Genomic DNA, 22,096 nt, shown 5'->3' with positions numbered 1-22,096 from the left:
GATGCAAATGGGCATGCCTCTTGAATTAAGAGAATAGTGTTTGGCTCTAACCTACCTGGACTGAGCTGGCTTGTAGCAAATCATGCAGTAGCTGAAAGCTAATGTAAAAGTTACTTCAGAGCCTACAAAAACGGATTGTATAAACGAAATGTAAAATGATGCACGGTGATGGATTGTCTGAATATGTATATATCCATTCTCCTTTTCTTCTTCAGTACAGTGGAATCTCTCTGGTGAGGTCAGGGACCACATGTATTTTGTGTAATTTCCCCTAGAAGTGCCTGGCACATAGCAGACACTCACTCAATTTCCCTTGAATGAATGAGCTGTGAGGCTGACTCAAAATTAAAGCATCAGATCTGATCAGAAGCCAATTAAATGAGCAAGCACACACTATGACCTCTAGCACAATGGCCAGGACAAGAGCAGGTGGGCACACAGCAAGTGCTAGATGATGTCTTTCCTATAGACCTTGGTATTTTCTGCTTTCTATAAAGTTGTGTACTTTACTGTACAGTGATAATTTACCAATTGGTAACATTTCTGCCTTTGTAGATGTTAATAAGTAATTGTTTTAAGAAATACATTTTTTAAAGATTCTAGAATCAAGTAAGATTGGTGAATGCTGATTACACTATTCCACCCTTAGAATTTTTCTACTTAACTAAGTATTTGAGAAGTACAACAGTAAAGCAACTTGCTTAACCTTTTTGAAAACATGTTTTTATCTTTATGAAGGTTTTGTATACACAATAGTTCTACATTATGTGTTATGAAAAATAGCAATCCTTTACCCCAGCTTCTCATTTCCTTCTTCCCCAAGGCACTGATTGATTCTGTTGTCATTTATTTCAATGCCTCTAAATAGCTGTAAACAATTGCTTATACTCCCACTTTTTTTTTGTTTTCGGCACTATATATTGACTTCTATTTGGAGAAGGGTTCAGGCAATGTCACAAGCATCAAACACTGCAGGCTGGAACTCACAGGCAAAAGAACTGGCAGAATACATGGAGACCTCAGTCTGCAGACCCTTGGCATCACGTGGAGAGGTATACTTGGGCCAGGTTTGTACTCTAGGAGAGGAATGCCTCTGTAAGCTCTGTTGCTTTCTTTGCATATGGGGTTGGGGAAGGCAGGCAATGTGACAATAGGGCTTTTACATACATAAGAGTGCTGTTGCCAGTGGAGACCAACACCTTGCAGCTTGATACCAGCTGCCTAGGGGAGTGGCAAACCAGTTCTGATAGATCCTGTAGGGAGAGGAGCACTGGTCCCATTGGCATGTTACCAAGTAACCAGAGAAGAGAAGTGCTGGCTCACCAGTGGGCAATCCTCTAGGACTCTTTAACTCCACTACCCCCACTTCCAATGCCCTATCCTCCAAGTAGAGTTGGTTTTTTGTTTTTTGTTTTTTTTGTTTTTGTTTTTGTTTTTGGTACGTTTGATTAGATTAGTATTCAGTTGCTCAGTATTATGACCACTTGAAATGCTATTCATGGTTGAACCATATAGTATCCTTGATTAATTTATCCTTCAGTACTACTTTTTATTTTCCCTGGAATTATTTTATTGTTTTATGTTTGCAAAGTTCTCTATGTACCTGTCACTAATTTATACACAAACTCTCTATCAATTATACAGACCTCTTCTTAATATGTTCAAACACATTAAGCATTCCCACAGTTTTATTTTCCTGAAATACCTTTTCCAGAGTCCTCAGAACTGCTCTGAGTATCTTGCCCTCAATGGCTGTTGCGCACTTGCACTCTGCTTTCTCACTGTTGAAGTGGTTTCTCTTGGTAACCTACCTAGATCCCCTTATAGGGTTGGGGCACATGCCTTCCCACTGATGTGAATGCTAATGCCTCAAAGATGCCTTCTTCTTCAGGAATGACTTTCAGCCCAATGAGAGTAACCTTAACCAGAAGGTTACACCTTTCCCGCTGGGACCTCTCCACAGTCGATGGTGGATTGACACAAAAATACAAAAGTTGGGTCTCTTTGCCTCTAGGTGGTACCACCTCTGTGGTGCAATTTATGCCCCCAAAGCTGCCCTTGGGACCAGGCTGAGATATCCTCCAGCTGAGTTGACATCTTTGCTTGCTTCCTGCCCCTTTCCTATTCTGCTCCCCATTGTCTCTCTCTCTGCTGAAAGTGATCCCTCTGTAAATTACAAGCACATGAATTCCTGTTTCAGTCTCCGCTTCTAGGATGCCTGACCTAAGACAACCATGACCCTAAGGTTTATTTTCACATCTTTTGAGTTGATTCTCTATTTTTCTGGATCTAGGTCTTCCTCTTTCTTGGTGTATTTTCCTGGGTAAAAGACACCTTTTGTAACTTCCTGAGCAGGTGGGAAATTAAAATTTTAGTTAGTAAATGACATAAAGCATTTTTATTCTACCCTCACACAGGATAAATCATTTTGCTTTGTGTAGAATTTTATATTGGAAATAATTTTGCATCAGAATTTTGGAGATAGGACTTCATTACTTCAAGTATTCATTGCTGTTGTTGAGAAGTCTAGTGAATTTCTGACTCCTGAACTTTGTGTTATCCTTTTTTTCCCCTCACTATACATTCTTAGGGTCTGTTTTCTTCTCTAGTGTTCTGAAATTTATCAGTGATATGGATTGATATGAGCCTATTTTGATGTATTGCATTGAGCACAAAATGGGCTTGAATCTGGAAACTTATGTACTTCAATTCTGGGAAATTTTAAGAAATTATTTCTTTGAAGACTTTCCACCCTTAGTTTTGTCTGTTCTCTCTTTTTACAATCCCTATTATTTGGATGTTGGAATTCTTGAATTAATTATTTTTAAAAATATTTTTCTCTGATTTATCACTTCTTTGTGTTTTCCTCTACTTTCTGGAAGATATTTTTCCATTTTATTCTCTAATCCTCACTAAATTTTTCATTTCTGTAAGCATATTTTTAACCTGTAACAACTCACAAAAATTAATATATATATTTTTTGAGATGGCGTTTTGCTCTTGTTGTTCAGGCTGGAGTGCAATGGCACTATGTCAGCTCACTGCAATCTCCGCCTCCCAGGTTCAAGCGATTCTCCTACCTCAACCTCCTGAGTAGCTGGGATTACATGCACCCGCCACCATGCCCAGATAATTTTTGTATTTTTAGCATAGACAGGGTTTCACCATGTTGGCCAGACTGGTTTTGAACTCCTGACCTCATGATCCACCCACTTTGGCCTCCCAAAGTGCTGGGATTAGAGGCATGATCCTCTCCACAAAAATTTATAGAAACTTTTCAAAACCAATAATTATCTCAGTTCCATTTTTATGGTATCTTTATCTTGTTTCATGGACCCAATATTTTATCTTATTTATTTAAAGATTGAATAATTCTTGGATTTTTTTCTTGCATAGTTTCTATTTTCTCCAAGTTGCTTTCTTGTTGTTATCTTTTTTATAAAAGATATTCTCTTCTGTTGTTATCATTACAGTTGTTGTGGTCTCTGTCCTTATGATAGTTCAAGAATCCCTCAGGTTTTTGGGAATCCTTGGTTGACTTCTTAACTTTAAGAGTGAGGCACTGAAAAGCTATTTGTTAACTCCATGTGCTTGGCCAGAGGTCTTCAACTGTATGCTTCTTTGTACGGTTATTAGGCTATGCTGTTTCATGTGGAAAACATCTTACATTATTGTACTGGTTAAAATGTGTGTTCAGTTTTGGGTAACAGAGAATTAAAAGAAGAGAAGCTTAAACAAGAAAGACGCTTATTTCCATTCAATGTAAATCTGGGCTAGTAGAGTGCTATAGAGTGTCCAGGATTCAGACATCTTTTGTCTTGCTGCTCCACCGTCTCTAGGATGTTTCTGTGCATTCTGTGTTCCAAGACGCCTTTGCATCGTGTCTACACTCTAGCTAATAAGAAGAAGGAAGGAAGGATATATATCCCACCTTTTGAAGTTATACATACAGCATTTGCTTACATCCCATTGGCCAGAAATACTGGCCACAGGTCATGGCAAGGGAGGTTGGGAAATGTGTCAATTTTTTAAAAAATATTCATATAGCCATATGCTTAATAAAAAATTATATGATTGTAGAAGAAGGGAAAAATAGATATTCGGAGACACCTAGAAAACTCTGAGTCACACCTTTAGGGGATTTCTCTCAGTCTGGTTACATCCCCCAGAAAATATTCTTCCAAAACCCTGCCTGGAAAGCTATAAGTCTGAATGCCAGAATTCTGGGAATTAAATGGGACAAAAAAGCTGAATTAGTGGTAGTGCTAATAGTGGGGACTGTGTTTCATTGTTTACTTGAATACTTTTACTTTATCATGCCACGTGTTCTCTAGTCCAAAGACTAGCTCTCCAGAAATAACTCAGTTTTTTTTTTTCTTTTTTTCTTTCTTTTTTTTTTGAGATGGAGTCTTGCTCTGTTGCCCAGGCTGGAGTGCAATGGCTCACAGTCTCTGCTCACCGCAAGTTCCGCCTCCCGGGTTCACACTATTCTCCTGCCTCAGCCTTCTGAGTAGCTGGGACTACAGGCGCCCCCCCACCACGCCCAGCTAATTTTTTGTATTGTTTTTTAGTAGAGACGGGGTTTCACCGTGTTAGCCAGGATGGTCTCGATCTCCTGACTTCGTGATCCACCTGCCTCAGCCTCCCAAAGTGCTGGGATTACAGGTGTGAGCCACCATGCCCGGCCGTAACTCGGTTTTCTGTTGGGAGTGGAGAGCAAGTTGATTGAAATGTTGAACAGTGATGTTTCTGGAGTGGGGAGGAGGTCTGAGAATCTAACATTCAACCAGTCCTTGTGTATTCAGTCCATCCTAGTTCCAGAAGTAGTTGCTCCTAATTCCTAAGGACAGTAGAAATTGGATTGCTTCTCAGAGTTTCCCACTCCTTGACTTGGGATTCCAATTTTTTAAGTCTCCTAAGTGATTAACCATTCATTCATCTGCTTTATAGCTTCCAAGATTTTGTTTTTGTTGGCTCCTCACCAGTTCTATTAGTCCTGATGAGTTCTGATTTTTTAAAAATCCTCTTGCATTTGTTTTAGTGAGAAGCGATAGAGAGAAATGAATAGGTCAACCCATCATCTTTAATTCAAACTCTGAATTGTTTTTTAATACTTTTTGCTTCAGCACCTCACTTCTTTTATTGTTGGAACACATTTCCAATGGCAAACACAATATTGATGTAATGATCATGATGGTGATGATCATAATAGTCAAATGCACTTAGTTCTTACTTTGTTGTTGTTTTGTATGAACTTAAGGGGTATGAATGCAATTGTTACATGCATATAATGGTGAAGTCTTGGCTTTTAGTGTATGCATTACCCAAATAACATACACTATATCTGTTAATTACTCATCACTATCCTCTCTTCCACCCTTCTAGTTCTCCAATGTCTATTATTCCACACTCTATGTCTATATGTACCTCTTGTTTCACTCCCACTTATAAGTGAGAATATGTAGTATTTGACTTTCTGTTTCTGAATTGTTTCACTTAAAATAATGGACTCCAGTTTCAGCCACATTGCTGCAAAAGACATGATATAATTCTTTTTTATGGCTAAATAGTAGTCCATTGTGTATATATACTACATTTTCTTTATCCAATCATTTAGTGATTGACACTTAGACTGATTCCATATCTTTGTTATTATGATAGTGCTGCAATAGGTATACTGTTTTTTGTTTTTTTTAAAAAATTTTCAGGGCACACCATTTATATGTGCTTTTAGATCCAGGCACATGAGACTCTCACACAAAGTCCCAAGCTCAAGGGGTCTTGCACTTTGGGAATGCCTACTTGAACCATTTCTATGGTGGTTACTTTTTATGTGTCAACTTGACTGGGTTAAGGGATGCCCAGTAAAACACAGTTTCTGGGCATGTCTATGAGAGTGTTTCTGGAAGACATTAGCATTTGAATCAGAAGACTGAGTAAAGAAAATCCACCTGCACCAATGTGGGCAGGCAGTATCCAATCCATTGAGGGCCCAAGTAGAACAAAATGGTGGAGGAATAGCAAATTAATTCCCTCTTCTGGAGCTGAGATATCCATCTTCTTCTGCTTTTTTGGACATCGGCTTTCCCCCAGTTCAGGGTACTTTAACTTCAGGCAGAAGTGCCATTGGAACCTCTGGTTTCGGGACGCGAGGCAAAGGCAAAATCATGCTTTCCTGGTTCTTTGGCTTGCAGGAGGCACATCATGGAACGTCGTGGCCTCAATAATCAGGTGAGCCAATTGCCATAGTAAACTATCTTATCATCTATCTATCTATCTATCTATCTATCTATCTGTCTGTCTATCTATCTATCTATCTATCTATCTATCTATCTATCTATCTATCTATCTATCTATCCTATTGGTTCTGTTTCTCTAGAGAACCCTGGCTAACATAATTTCTTTTCCTTTTTTTTTTTTTTTTTTCTTGAGATGGAGTCTTGCTCTGTCTCCCAGGCTGGAGTGCAGTGGCATGATCTTGGCTCACTGCAACCTCTGCCTCCCAGGTTCAAGCGATTCTCCCGCCTCAGCCTCCTGAGTAGCTGGGACTACAGGCAAGTGTCACCATACCTGGCTAAGGCTAATGTAGTGTATAAGTCCTTCTGTGGGGCTTAGAATCAACCAGGGCTGGCAATGCCACCCGGACAGAGTACTCCAAGCCCTAATTAGAATCATGTAGGCCCTGGTTCTTGTTTCTTTTATTTAGGGTACTCTCTGACCTCTACCCTTTGTGTGGTATTGACCATATGCCTTGGGAAGCTCTGGAACTCATATCAGTCATCCCAAGGGCTGGTAGCCACCCTGGTTCCAGTGGTCCGCCCTGATAAACTGAGTCCTCCCGCTGGCTGAGCAGAATTCTTTCATAAAAGGATATGAGACTGGGTTATAAGAATGAGGCTTACATGCTTATTGTGGCTGACTCTCACTCAGTCAGAGAAAGGTTGAAGTCTTTTATACTGCTTGGGCAATACACAAATACGTAAGTTCCTTTTCTCTACCATAATTAAATCTTCATTGACAAATCACTGGATCTCACTTGGCCCTATGAAGATTCTTCATCCTGTGTCTAATTGAACAAGTCTTACCTAGGATATACCAGAAAATGTGAAGACATTCACTTTATGGCTATGTTATATTTACCATTTGGAAATTGATAGTGCCAAAGTAGACTAACATAGCTTTCAACTATGTCTCCTCTCAAATGCTTTAGGCTGCAACCACTGCATTCCTAGAAAGTAATCTATCTCAGTATCAGCTGCACCTCTGACTTTACACACTGCTATCAGCAGTAGGAGAGGGTCTGTGGGCAGTGAGCAAAGTGGTTCCTATATACATATATAGGGCTATTCTGGTGATTTTGGCTGGTTCTGATCATTGGATGCCTTATTCTGCACCAGTCTTCATACATTTTGAATATCAACACTGCTACTGCATTTAATTTTGTTTTATTGTGCTTATTGCAGTGATATCAAACTGAAAGTTAAATACATAAAGTACTTTGCCTAAATTTGCAAACTGAGAGTAAATGGCAAAGCAAGGATGTTGCCCAAAGACTATCTCATTCTATAATTTGTTTCCCAGACTATCGCATCTCAGAGTGGAAAACTCTCATGCAGAGTTTAGGTATTCCTCCCTATGCCCCAAGAATCCATTGCACTTTTTGGTACTCTCTACCCCAATTAAAGTAGTTATATTATTGTATTATATTTGTATTATAAATATTCTGGTAACTTCATGTAGCTGCGGTGTCTAAAAGAGAGAATAAAATGAAATGGTAAAAGGCTTAGGGTGTGGAGCAGTAAAAAAGTTCTTAGGCTTTTATTCACACCAAACTGAACACAAACTTCAGGAAATTACTTCAGCTTTCTAAATGTCAATTTCCTCATCTGTAAAAGGAGAATACTTATAGCTATCTCAGTAATTCGTTGAGGGTATTAAATACGATTACATAGGTAAACCATAGTGACTATACATAGAAGGCACTAAATGAATGTATCTTGTTTTTCCCCAGCTCCCAACACACACATTTAAGGGTATGGATAATTCTGGTGGACAGATTTCTCTAGGGAGAACAAACTCTGTCAACATATTTCCTTGAGTCTGATCAGAGATATAAAAGAAAGAATCAGACACATAATAAATGTATGTTGTAGATTCTCATCTTTGATTACTTCATTTTGCAAAATAGTTTAATCTCATGATAGACAATTTTATAGAAAAATTTGTTTAGTATAACCTAGGCTTGAGTAACTATTTTTTAGTTTTCAGGGCTTGGAACAAGCCAGAAATACATACCACAAAATACTTGTTAAAATGAGCTCAACGCTTTACAAAAAGGAAAGCAAAAGCAAAAAGGATGAATTTTTAAAATGCATATGATTTTGTAGATCCAATTTGGGAATCTTTTGAACATGAGAAACATAGTTAGGGCAAAAGTTATTTTTTATGGTAAGTTGGTGAGTTTGCAAAAGCGAAGTTGGAGAGTTTTTTGACATCCAAGAGCCAAGATTTGTAGACAGCAGCTGGCTAGTATTATGCTCACATTTCCAAGCACAATAGATATGTAGAAATGAGGTAGTTTCTGAATACTAATCTTGGGAGAAAACCAACCAGAAATTCTGCTGCTCATCATTGTTATCTGAATTGTCTTTTGCCCTTTCCTGCCACTGCTTTCCATTTGCAGGACATACTATCCTGGTCACTAGGCCTATGGGAGAGCTTTTGCACATTCATGCCCCACCTGCTTTCCACATTGGATGTGAAGGTCAATTCTTCATGGAGCTCTTTGCCATGTGTGGAGAGGACAGAGTGATAGCTGTGTGATCCCATCTGGGAAAACTGTTGCTGAATGTTTACTTTATGAAAAATAGCCTTGTAGTGTTGGACGGTAAAAACTGGCAGAGACCATTTTTGGCTATTCAGGGAACTAAATTACATGAACTCTCAGCCCTTTTCCATGGGGAAAAAAAAAAAAACTGCACATTTATATTTTTTAATAACACTTCTCCATTCTTAGAATGGAAGCCTTCACAGAAGTCATGGCCACCCTACTCCACCCCAGAGGTAAAAGTATTCACATATTCATATTCATGATGATTAAAGCCCAACTTTTATACATTTTCTCATTAATCGTTTCATAAAGCAAATATAAAATTGAACATTAAAATCTTACCAACAAGATGCTGGTTACTAGCTGTGCATCCCTTGAAAAACAATAGAAATTAAATTATAAATCAGGTCAACTTTTAAAGTCACAATGGAATCATGCATGTTTGAAATGTGTGCACAAGCTCAATAGACTGCCCATAATATGATCTAGCAAAGATAAGAGTCAGAGAAAAAACTGAAAACTGTTTATTGTGTGCAGTCGCTGAACACATATATACCTCCAAACAGGATGGCAGATGTGGAACAGCTGCTCATTATCCATATCAGAAGAGGGAATCTACCTTTGAAATTATTTATAACCTACTTCATGATTAGGTCTAATATTTTTCTTTGGGGTAAATAAAATTAAGCATTCATGAACATAATTTTAAAATATATGTTATTTGCAACAAAAACACTCACTTATATCAGATTATCAAAATGTTTCACACTTTAATCATAGCCATATTCATGAAGATCCTATTACACACAGTAATGATAGCAAACACTTACCAAATGCTTACCTTATGTATCAGGCTTCACTCTAAATGTTTTAAACTCATTTGATCCTCACAACTACTTTAAGAGGAGGTGCTATTCTCACTTTTACAAATTTTAGAAAGGTCATTAACTTGCCCAACATCACACAGCTAATAAATGGTGTTACCAAGATTCAAATACCAGCATTCTGACTCCAGAATCTGCATTTGACTAAACTGTCACATTGTATACTATTGTTCATAAAACAAATGTAGACTATTTCAGGTTTTTATGTTATGTAGTATGAGAAAACTGTCACCTTGGAAGAGAAACTTTCCAAGCAACAGTATTACCAGTCAGGATAGGCTTGGCTAAGCTGTGGAAATAAAATGGCACAATAACATTACATGTCCAAGGTGGGTCTGTGCCTCAGGGTTTTTTTTTTTTTTTTTTTTTTTTTTGGCAGAAGAGAGGACGTGGAAGTGGCACATCAACTCTTAAAAAATGCCTTAGCACAGAAGTCTCATAGTTCACTTCCACTCATGTTTCGTTGGATGAAAATAGTCAATTGGCCTTGCCTAACCACAAGGCTCTTGGGAAATGTGAGCAAAGAGTAGACAGATTAGAAAAAGGCAGTTGAGGCCAAAGAAGAATAAAAAGGTTGTAAGGAAGCATTTAGCTGCTCTAAATGTATATGTCACAAACTCTTAGATTACAAGAATTTAGGAGATATGATATGTCCAAACTTCAAGAAAACATTTGCCAACAATGTCAAGTAGACTGATAGAGAGACAATGATTGGAAAGTGTTGTAGTTAAAGAACAAGGATAGCCTTTGGGGAGGTTAGCTGGACACTTAGCAGCCCCTTACAGGGGCCTTGGCCTGATCCTCAGCTCTTATGTCCAGAAACATCAGATGGCTGGCACATCTGAAAGTACAGTTCTCTCAAAGACAGACTAAATATAATCCTACTGACAAGTGTAATGTTTAGATCAGATTACCAATATTATTAATTTATAATGAGAATGATAAAGGTGGAGCAGTCTTCTTATATTGACTGACATAAATTTTGTATGTGTGGAATAAATTTACAGGAAGTCAAAATACATATGACAAAAGCAAAAGGAGTGAGCTAGATTATTTGAATTATCATTGGCTTGACGTATGAGAGCCCTTCACTATGCCAGACTACAAAAGTAGGTCCATGTGTAAGCACTGGTGAGAATGACATCTCGAACTCAGGCAAGTCTATTTTCACTTGATCTGCTTGTCGCTTCAGCTAGCAAGCAGAGCAAAGGTCTTGTGGGCTGAAATGGATCAGCTGAATCTAACACTGAGAGATCTATTGATTGTATATTCCAGATCCTTTACCTGGACTTCAGACTTCAACTACATAAAGGCAGAGCAGGGATATATGGAGACTGTACATGCTCACTGGTAAGTCTTTCTTCTTTTATACTTTCCAGGCTCCCTTGCAGTTAAGTTCGCACTGGTTCTAACAGTGGAATGTGAGTGGAAGTGACATGTGTCACTTCTGAGATGAAGTGGTTAAAGATCAGGTATGCCTTTCTCCATGTTCCTCTTCCTCCTTTCTGCCAGCAGGATGATGCCAGGAGACTGTGAAGTGGCGAGATGGTGGAGTCACTAGTTTAAAGCAGCGTGATTCCTCAGTCACCTCTTTGAAGTGAGCAACCTAAATCTCATCAGGCTGGGATGTGAGCAAGAATAAGTCGTGATTCTATCAAGCCATTAAGATTTTGAGGTTTTTTGTTTATTTCTGAAATACGTTTAAGGATTTTAGTTGGCAGTAAATTTATATGAATCAACTAGAAAGACGCTTTCTATCCTTGACTTCTCAGCAATATTTAACTGCCAGCCCCCTTTCCTAATAGAAACATTCAATTCCTTTTGCTTCTGTGGCCCAGCATCCTCCAGGTTTTCCTCCTATCCTGCTACCTGCTCCTTTATCTGCCTTTCTTTGTATCCTCTTCCAAAGGGCTATTAATTGTTGAGTTTCTTTCAGTTCAGTCTTCTGGACTTTCCTCTTTCCTTTTTATTCCCACATGATTTGGATTACCATCTATATGCAGAAGAAGACTCGGAAATTTATATCACTACCTTAAATGTTCTTCTGCATTCCACACACATAATCCAACTTCCTACTGATATTTTCTCATGGACTTTTCAGTGACTCTTCATACAAATCTGCACTCATAATTTTTCCTTCCAAATCTGGCACTCTTCAATGTTTCCCACCTCAGTGAATAGCACACCACCTATCCAGTCACATGAGACAGAAACCAAAAGTCCAGGAATCCTTCCTCACCCCTGTCCACTCTTCTCCCATCTTAGATGATCCATTACCAAGTCTTATCAACTTCCCTCCTAAATATTTATCAAATGCATTCTCTCCCTGCTGGCTCCACCAATGACCCTGCCATTATCTCTTACCCAGGCTCCTACAATAACCTTTTGTACTAATCTATGTGTATATGCTCTGGTGTCTCTTCAATTGTGATCCCCTCTTCATAGTAATATTTAAAAATTAAAAACTTGTCTCTTTCCTATTTAAAGTTCCTCAGTAGTTTTTCCATTTGTTGTGTTAGGCTAAAGATAAAACATGGTTTTGACGATCCTGCACATTCTGGCGCCTTCTATGTCTCTGGCACACCTCACCTCCTTCAGACTCCAGGGTTCTTTGCTCCATTCATACTGGACTTCCTTCTATCCCTCAGACTTTCATCAGGTTTTCTCCTGCGACTCCCACTGCACATGTCCTGAGACATTTCTTTCTCTTCTTAACCTATCAAGTCTACCTCTCCTTCAGCTTCTGCTCAAAAAAGAAGCCATTTTTGATCTCCTGATTAGTTCAAATCTTCCTATAACAGGTTTTCATAAGATTGTATACTTTTTATTAGGACTTGTCACAGGTGCAATTTTACATCTATTTGTGTGATTATTTGATACCTCTCTGTATCCTCCACTAAACAATAAGCTCTAAGGACGTAGGGACATGTTGTCTTTTGTTCGTTTTTATCTCCAGCCTATAATACAGTGCCAGACATGATGAGGCTCTCTCAGTATTTGCCAAAGGAAGAATGGTAGGAAGATGAGAAAGAAGGGAGGAAATAAAATAGAAAGTAGATGAGTCCATATCTTCTCTACATTTGCCAATTTGCACCTGGAGCATTGGATTATGTTCTGGGTGCCATATTTTGAGATAAAAACAAACTGGAATATATTCAGAAGAAAGGAATCAGAAAGATCAGGAGAGGCAAAGTTGGGACTGATGCATCAAATAGGTAATTGGATGCTTTTTTCAATTTCTTCCAACCAAAAGATTCTATTTCAAAGAAACATATTATGTACTACTTCATGTTGTAAAATAATTTACATAATTCCTCTTTCACAAATTAAGGCATTTAAAAGGAAAACACTTTCAAGTTTGTAAACAATCTTCAAAATAGTTTACTAAGAAAAAATTCATGAAAAATTTCTGCAGAGTCTCTGGGCACTTATTTTGATTGATTGGTGCAGGCACTTTTAGCCCCCTTTTTCCTGCTTTCTATTTCTATTCTAATACAATGGAATTATCCTTTTGCAATAAATTTCATGAGTAGTCTACTGTAAACATATACGTTCTAATCGAAGAAGATATAGCTTATAATGATTGTCAAAATCATTCTTTTATATTATGTAGAATTACTGCCTGATTACTTCTAAGTGTGATTTTTTGGCTTTTGAGACTATTGTATAGGTACATGAAATTTAGAGTTATGGATTAAAGAATATATAACCAGATTAGTTGCAAACTATGAACATTAATAAAAGATACTAATAAAATTATAAAACTATCTACTATGACTTTATTGAAAATTACAAATTTCCTAAAAGTTGCTATTTACTATGCATCGTAAGCAGTAGTTTTGACTTCCACAATTTTTTTCATTTGTACTTCCCTTTTGTAAAAATACAAATTTTGTTTATTAATATCTTTCTTTAACCAAAACAAATCATTCAGTGAAGGAGGAATTGATGTCAGTTTCTGGAAAAAGTATGAAGATTAATCCCTTCATTAGTCAAGGAGGAATTATAACTGATTTCTTCATTTTCTTCTGCATTATTTCAAGCACTTCTCTTTTTATACTTCAGAATTCTATGATGCCAAATATATACTTCTTACAAATCATAAACCTTTGAATTACATCCCCAAGGAGTTTTCTTTTTGTTTGTTTCAACACCAATAAAAACAGAGAATTAAATTACATATTTCTGAATTAGGGAAGGATATTAACAGTTTCAAAAGAAGGCATTGCATTCCGCAGCATTTAGTTAGCCACAGTGGAACAATGTTAAACTGGATCTGCCTCATTCAGTAACCAAGGACTCAGTCAGTGACCACCTTTAGGGAGCCAAGCTCTACGGTAGAGGCTATTGGAGTCTTGTGGCCATGATGTTGGAAGGACAGGAAGACACCCGCTCTGTTTGGGAAAGAGGCCTGGGTTGGAGCAACACTCACAAGGACATAGTCAAGGAACAATTCTTAGAAATCACATAGGATTGACCCCCAGCTCCAGACCCCAAGTAGATAAAGGCCAAGGATAAGTCAAATGGAAAAACTGAACCTTAGTCACTGGTAAAATCTCATGGGATTGCTTTGAACAGAATCCAGATAAACTCCACTGCTGAGGCAGACAAAAAGTTAGATAGAGCTAGCACCACAGAGTGGAGAACAAAATTGCTTCAAATGAACCCTAAATAAATGGAAGGAACTTACAGAGTTTTCAGGTCACATTGACAGTATGGTCATATGTGTATTATGAAAGTTAATGATTAAAAAAAACACACACACTCTTTGCCTCAGTTACATTCATGTATCTTGTAAAAGCATTCTGCAAAATAACGATGATAGTAAAAAATTATTTGGCTAACTATGTCAGACTCTTCCCCATTTTTGCATATCTAGCCATTGGCAGCATCTATGCAGAACAGGGAATGAAGATTTCAGATTGCTAAAAAGCATTTCTAAAATCTCTTCTGAGAAATATTTTTTAAATGCACTTTGTCATCTTATCTGAGTAAATACATTTATAAACATCGTTACCAGGTAGCAAGAGGTGATCCTGTCCAATGTTTGCAGAGATTTTATGGTTGGCAAATATAGTGTGAAATTTGCAAAGATATTGGGTTATGAGTGTGTTTACATTGGATAAGTGAAAAAGCCCAGCTTACCCAGTGAGCTTCATTAATGTAGACAGTCAATTTGAATAATACAGGCCCCAAAGTTTGCTTTTCCTTATCAAAACTTTTAGGTCAAAACGATTGAGAGAATGTTTCATCTCACACCTCTCTTTCATTTTTATGGGAAGAGGTTTCAAACTTATGAAACACCAAATATTCACTACTTGACAAGATTAAAAGAAATTCCATTTGAAAATATTTGCTGGCAGCATACTGTATGATTTTTTAAAAAATGTACTAATGAGGCTTTAAAAAATAACCTTGGATCTTATAGACTTGAAGCAGTTATATTCTATTTGTAGTAACTCTTGGGAAGTCGCATATGTAATTAAACCCTGAGTCTAAATCTCTAATCACTTGGTTTTGACAACTTCTGTTTAGTGTGTTCTGCCAACAACATATTAATTAGATGTAACCCAGTGGTTTCAGGCCATTTCAGGAAAACAAACAGAGCTCCAGAGATTACATGCTAAAATTCAACTATCTTCTTGGCCATTTTGTAAAATAAAGAAAGTGGAGACCTACAGTAATTCTCATAAAGACCAGCTATATGGGGAAAAAGAAGAGGTTTTGGACACATGTATTACCAAGATTATATATCTCTATTAATTGTTTACTTTGCCAGCATAGACCTATTCAGAGTAATCTGCTGAGTTCCAAAGGAAAACATAAAGGACTAAATAAACAACTTAAATCTTATGAAATAGTTTATATGGAGAGTACACTGCTAAATAATAGAAGCAAGTGTAGAAAACATTTGTGCACCACACCAAGGATTTGTACCTAAGTCACTTAGTGGGGAATTATCATATCATCTGTCCTAGTCATATCAGTGTTTAGTTGAGAGTAGTTGTCCTCCCAAAAGATTGATAATAAAATAATATGTTTCATCTTTATTATTATAGTAATAACAATAAAAATCACTGGACAAAAATCAGTATTCATCTACAACGTTGACTTGAATCATAACATTAAATTTATTGTAGTTAAAATGCTAACATATGTCAAAATAAAGTCATACCAACGGGCTTTATATGATTATAATATTGATTTAAAAATCACTAGGGAAAATGAATTTCTTTAGTGTATTTTAGTTTTTTTTTTTAATTTATTTATTATTATTATACTTTAAGTTGTAGGGTACATGTGCATAACGTGCAGGTTTGTTACATATGTATACTTGTGCCATGTTGCTGTGCTGCACCCATCAACTCGTCATTTACATCAGGTATAATTCCCAATGCAATCCCTCCCCCCTCCCCCCTCCCCATGATAGGCCCCGGTGTGTGATGTTCCCCTTCCCGAGTCCAAGTGATCTCATTGTTCAGTTCCCACCTATGAGTGAGAACATGCGGTGTTTGGTTTTCTGTTCTTGTGATAGTTTGCTAAGAATGATGGTTTCCAGCTGCATCCATGTCCCTGCAAAGGACACAAACTCATCCTTTTTTATGGCTGCATAGTATTCCATGGTGTATATGTGCCACATTTTCTTAATCCAATCTGTCACTGATGGACATTTGGGTTGATTCCAAGTCTTTGCTATTGTGAAGAGTGCTGCAATAAACATACGTATGCATGTGTCTTTATAGCAGCATAATTTATAATCCTCTGGGTATATACCCAGTAATGGGATGGCTGGGTCATATGGTACATCTAGTTCTAGATCCTTGAGGAATCGCCATACTGTTTTCCATAATGGTTGAACTAGTTTACAATCCCACCAACAGTGTAAAAGCGTTCCTATTTCTCCACATCCTCTCCAGCACCTGTTGTTTCCTGACTTTTTAATGATCACCATTCTAACTGGTGTGAGATGGTATCTCATTGTGGTTTTGATTTGCACTTCTCTGATGGCCAGTGATGATGAGCATTTTTTCATGTGTCTGTTGGCTGTATGAATGTCATCTTTTGAGAAATGTCTGTTCATATCCTTTGCCCACTTTTTGATGGGGTTGTTTGTTTTTTTCTTGTAAATTTGTTTGAGTTCTTTGTAGGTTCTGGATATTAGCCCTTCATCAGATGAGTAGATTGCAAAAATTTTCTCCCATTCTGTAGGTTGCCTGTTCACTCTGATGGTAGTTTATTTTGCTGTGCAGAAGCTCTTTAGTTTAATTAGATCCCATTTGTCAATTTTGGCTTTTGCTGCTGTTGCTTTTGGTGTTTTAGACATGAAGTCTTTGCCCATGCCTATGTCCTGAATGGTACTACCTAGGTTTTCCTCTAGGATTTTTATGGTATTAGATCTAACATTTAAGTCTCTAATCCATCTTGAATTAATTTTCGTATAAGGAGTAAGGAAAGGATCCAGTTTCAGCTTTCTACTTATGGCTAGCCAATTTTCCCAGCACCATTTATTAAATAGGGAATCCTTTCCCCATTTCTTGTTTTTCTCAGGTTTATCAAAGATCAGATGGCTGTAGATGTGTGGTATTATTTCTGAGGACTCTGTTCTGTTCCATTGGTCTATATCTCTGTTTTGGTACCAGTACCATGCTGTTTTGGTTACTGTAGCCTTGTAGTATAGTTTGAAGTCAGGTAGCGTGATGCCTCCAGCTTTGTTCTTTTGACTTAGGATTGTCTTGGAGATGCGGGCTCTTTTTCGGTTCCATTTGAACTTTAAAGCAGTTTTTTCCAATTCTGTGAAGAAACTCATTGGTAGCTTGATGGGGATGGCATTGAATCTATAAATTACCTTGGGCAGTATGGCCATTTTCACGATATTGATTCTTCCTATCCATGAGCATGGTATGTTCTTCCATTTGTTTGTGTCCTCTTTTATTTCAGTGAGCAGTGGTTTGTAGTTCTCCTTGAAGAGGTCCTTTACATCCCTTGTCAGTTGGATTCCTAGGTATTTGATTCTCTTTGAAGCAATTGTGAATGGAAGTTCATTCCTGATTTGGCTCTCTGTTTGTCTGTTACTGGTGTATAAGAATGCTTGTGATTTTTGCACATTAATTTTGTATCCTGATACTTTGCTGAAGTTGCTTATCAGCTTAAGGAGATTTTGGGCTGAGACAATGGGGTTTTCTAAATATACAATCATGTCATCTGCAAAGAGGGACAATTTGACTTCTTCTTTTCCTAACTGAATACCCTTGATTTCTTTCTCTTGCCTAATTGCCCTAGTCAGAACTTCCAACACTATGTTGAATAGGAGTGGTGAGAGAGGGCATCCCTGTCTTGTGTCAGTTTTCAAAGGGAATTTTTCCAGTTTTTGCCCATTCAGTATGATATTGGCTGTGGTTTGTCATAAATAGCTCTTATTATTTTGAGATATGTTCCATCAATACCGAATTTATTGAGCGTTTTTAGCATGAAGGGCTGTTGAATTTTGTCAAAAGCCTTTTCTGCATCTATTGAGATAATCATGTGGTTCTTGTCTTTGGTTCTGTTTATATGCTGGATTATGTTTATTGATTTGCAAATGTTGAACCAGCCTTGCATCCCAGGGATGAAGCCCACTTGATCATGGTGGATAAGCTTTTTGATGTGTTGCTGAATCCGGTTTGCCAGTATTTTATTGAGGATTTTTGCATCGATGTTCATCAGGGATATTGGTCTAAAATTCTCTTTTTTTGTTGTGTCTCTGCCAGGCTTTGGTATCAGGATGATGTTGGCCTCATAAAATGAGTTAGGGAGGATTCCCTCTTTTTCTATTGATTGGAATAGTTTCAGAAGCAATGGTACCAACTCCTCCTTGTACCTCTGGTAGAATTCAGCTGTGAATCCATCTGGTCCTGGACTTTTTTTGGTTGGTAGGCTATTAATTGTTGCCTCAATTTCAGAGCCTGCTATTGGTCTATTCAGGGATTCAACTTCTTCCTGGTTTAGTCTTGGAAGAGTGTAAGTGTCCAGGAAATTATCCATTTCTTCTAGATTTTCCAGTTTATTTGCGTAGAGGTGTTTATAGTATTCTCTGATGGTAGTTTGTATTTCTGTGGGGTCGGTGGTGATATCCCCTTTATCATTTTTAATTGCGTCGATTTGATTCTTCTCTCTTTTCTTCTTTATTAGTCTTGCTAGTGGTCTGTCAATTTTGTTGATCTTTTCAAAAAACCAACTCCTGGATTCATTGATTTTTTGGAGAGTTTTTTGTGTCTCTATCTCCTTCAGTTCTGCTCTGATCTTAGTTATTTCTTGCCTTCTGCTAGCTTTCGAATGTGTTTGCTCTTGCTTCTCTAGTTCTTTTAATTGTGATGTTAAGAGTGTCAATTTTAGATCTTTCCTGCTTTCTCTTGTGGGCATTTAGTGCTATAAATTTCCCTCTACACACTGCTTTAAATGTGTCCCAGAGATTCTGGTATGTTGTATCTTTGTTCTCATTGGTTTCAAAGAACATCTTTATTTCTGCCTTCATTTCGTTATGTACCCAGTAGTCATTCAGGAGCAGGTTGTTCAGTTTCCATGTAGTTGAGCGGTTTTGATTGAGTTTCTTAGTCCTGAGTTCTAGTTTGATTGCACTGTGGTCTGAGAGACAGTTTGTTATAATTTCTGTTCTTTTACATTTGCTGAGGAGTGCTTTACTTCCAATTACGTGGTCAATTTTGGAGTAAGTACGATGTGGTGCTGAGAATGTATATTCTGTTGATTTGGGGTGGAGAGTTCTATAGATGTCTATTAGGTCTGCTTGCTGCAGAGATGAGTTCAATTCCTGGATATCCTTGTTAACTTTCTGTCTCGTTGATCTGTCTAATGTTGACAGTGGAGTGTTGAAGTCTCCCATTATTATTGTATGGGAGTCTAAGTCTCTTTGTAAGTCTCTAAGGACTTGCTTTATGAATCTGGATGCTCCTGTATTGGGTGCATATATATTTAGGATAGTTAGCTCTTCCTGTTGAATTGATCCCTTTACCATTATGTAATGGCCTTCTTTGTCTCTGTTGATCTTTGATGGTTTAAAGTCTGTTTTATCAGAGACTAGTATTGCAACCCCCGCTTTTTTTTGTTCTCCAATTGCTTGGTGAATCTTCCTCCATCCCTTTATTTTGAGCCTATGTATGTCTCTGCGTGTGAGATGGGTCTCCTGAATACAGCAGACTGATGGGTCTTGACTCTTTATCCAGTTTGCCAGTCTGTGTCTTTTAATTGGAGCATTTAGTCCATTTACATTTAAGGTTAAGATTGTTATGTATGAACTTGATCCTGCCATTATGATATTAACTGGTTATTTTGCTCGTTAGTCGATGCAGTTTCTTCCTAGCCTCGATGGTCTTTACATTTTGGCATGTTTTTGAGATGGCTGGTACCGGTTGTTCCTTTCCATGTTGAGTGCTTCCTTCAGGGTCTCTTGTAAGGCAGGCCTAGTGGTGACAAAATCTCTAAGCATTTGCTTATCTGTAAAGGATTTTATTTCTCCTTCACTTATGAAACTTAGTTTGGCTGGATATGAAATTCTGGGTTTAAAATTCTTTTCTTTAAGAATGTTGAATATTGGCCCCCACTCTCTTCTGGCTTGGAGAGTTTCTGCCGAGAGATCTGCTGTGAGTCTGATGGGCTTCCCTTTGTGGGTAACCCGACCTTTCTCTCTGGCTGCCCTTAAGATTTTTTCCTTCATTTCAACTTTGGTGAATCTGGCAATTATGTGTCTTGGAGTTGCTCTTCTCGAGGAGTATCTTTGTGGCGTTCTCTGTATTTCCTGGATTTGAATGTTGGCCTGCCCTACTAGGTTGGGGAAGTTCTCCTGGATGATATCCTGAAGAGTGTTTTCCAACTTGGTTCCATTTTCCCCCTCACTTTCAGGCACCCCAATCAGACATAGATTTGGTCTTTTTACATAATCCCATACTTCTTGCAGGCTTTGTTCATTTCTTTTTCTTCTTTTTTCTTTTGGTTTCTCTTCTCGCTTCATTTCATTCATTTGATCCTCAATCGCTGATACTCTTTCTTCCAGATGATCGAGTCGGTTACTGAAGCTTGTGCATTTGTCACGTATTTCTCGTGTCATGGTTTTCATCTCTTTCATTTCGTTTATGACCTTCTCTGCATTAATTACTCTAGCCATCAATTCTTCCACTTTTTTTTCAAGATTTTGAGTTTCTTTGTGCTGGGTACGTAATTCCTCCTTTAGCTCTGAGAAATTTGATGGACTGAAGCCTTCTTCTCTCATCTCGTCAAAGTCATTCTCCGTCCAGTTTTGATCCGTTGCTGGCGATGAGCTGCGCTCCTTTGCAGGGGGAGACGCACTCTTATTTTTTGAATTTCCAGCTTTTCTGCCCTGCTTTTTCCCCATCTTTGTGGTTTTATCTGCCTCTGGTCTTTGATGATGGTGATGTACTGATGGGGTTTTGGTGTAGGTGTCCTTCCTGTTTGATAGTTTTCCTTCTAACAGTCAGGACCCTCAGCTGTAGGTCTGCTGGAGATCGCTTGAGGTCCACTCCAGACCCTGTTTGCCTGGGTATCAGCAGCAGAGGCTGCAGAAGATAGAATATTTCTGAACAGCAAGTGTACCTGTCTGATTCTTGCTTTGGAAGCTTCCTCTCAGGGGTGTACTCCACCCTGTGAGGTGTGGGGTGTCAGACTGCCCCTAGTGGGGGATGTCTCCCAGTTAGGCTACTCAGGGGTCAGGGACCCGCTTGAGCAGGGAGTCTGTCCCTTCTCAGATCTCAACCTCCGTGTTGGGAGATCCACTGCTCTCTTCAAAGCTGTCAGACAGAGTCGTTTGCGTCTGTAGAGGTTTCTGCTGCGTTTGTTATTGTTTACTGTGCCCTGTCCCCAGAGGTGGAGTCTACAGAGACAGGCAGGTTTCCTTGAGCTGCTGTGAGCTCCACCCAGTTCGAGCTTCCCAGCAGCTTTGTTTACCTACTTAAGCCTCAGCAATGGCGGGCGCCCCTCCCCCAGCCTCGCTGCTGCCTTGCCGGTAGATCACAGACTGCTGTGCTAGCAATGAGGGAGGCTCCGTGGGTGTGGGACCCACCAGGCCAGGTGTGGGATATGATCTCCTGGTGTGCCTGTTTGCTTAAAGCACAGTATTGGGGTGGGAGTTACCCGATTTTCCAGGTGTTGTGTGTCTCAGTTCCCCTGGCTAGGAAAAGGGATTCCCTTCCCCCTTGCGCTTCCCAGGTGAGGCGATGCCTCGCCCTGCTTCAGCTCTCGCTGGTCGGGCTGCAGCAGCTGACCAGCACCGATCGTCCAGCACTCCCTAGTGAGATGAACCCAGTACCTCAGTTGAAAATGCAGAAATCACCGGTCTTCTGTGTCGCTTGCGCTGGGAGTTGGAGACTGGAGCTGT

The sequence above is a fragment of the Papio anubis genome, chromosome 6 (assembly GCF_008728515.1).
Source record: "Papio anubis isolate 15944 chromosome 6, Panubis1.0, whole genome shotgun sequence".
Taxonomy (NCBI): Eukaryota; Metazoa; Chordata; class Mammalia; order Primates; family Cercopithecidae; genus Papio; species Papio anubis.
Note: the sequence above shows the minus strand (reverse complement) of the source record.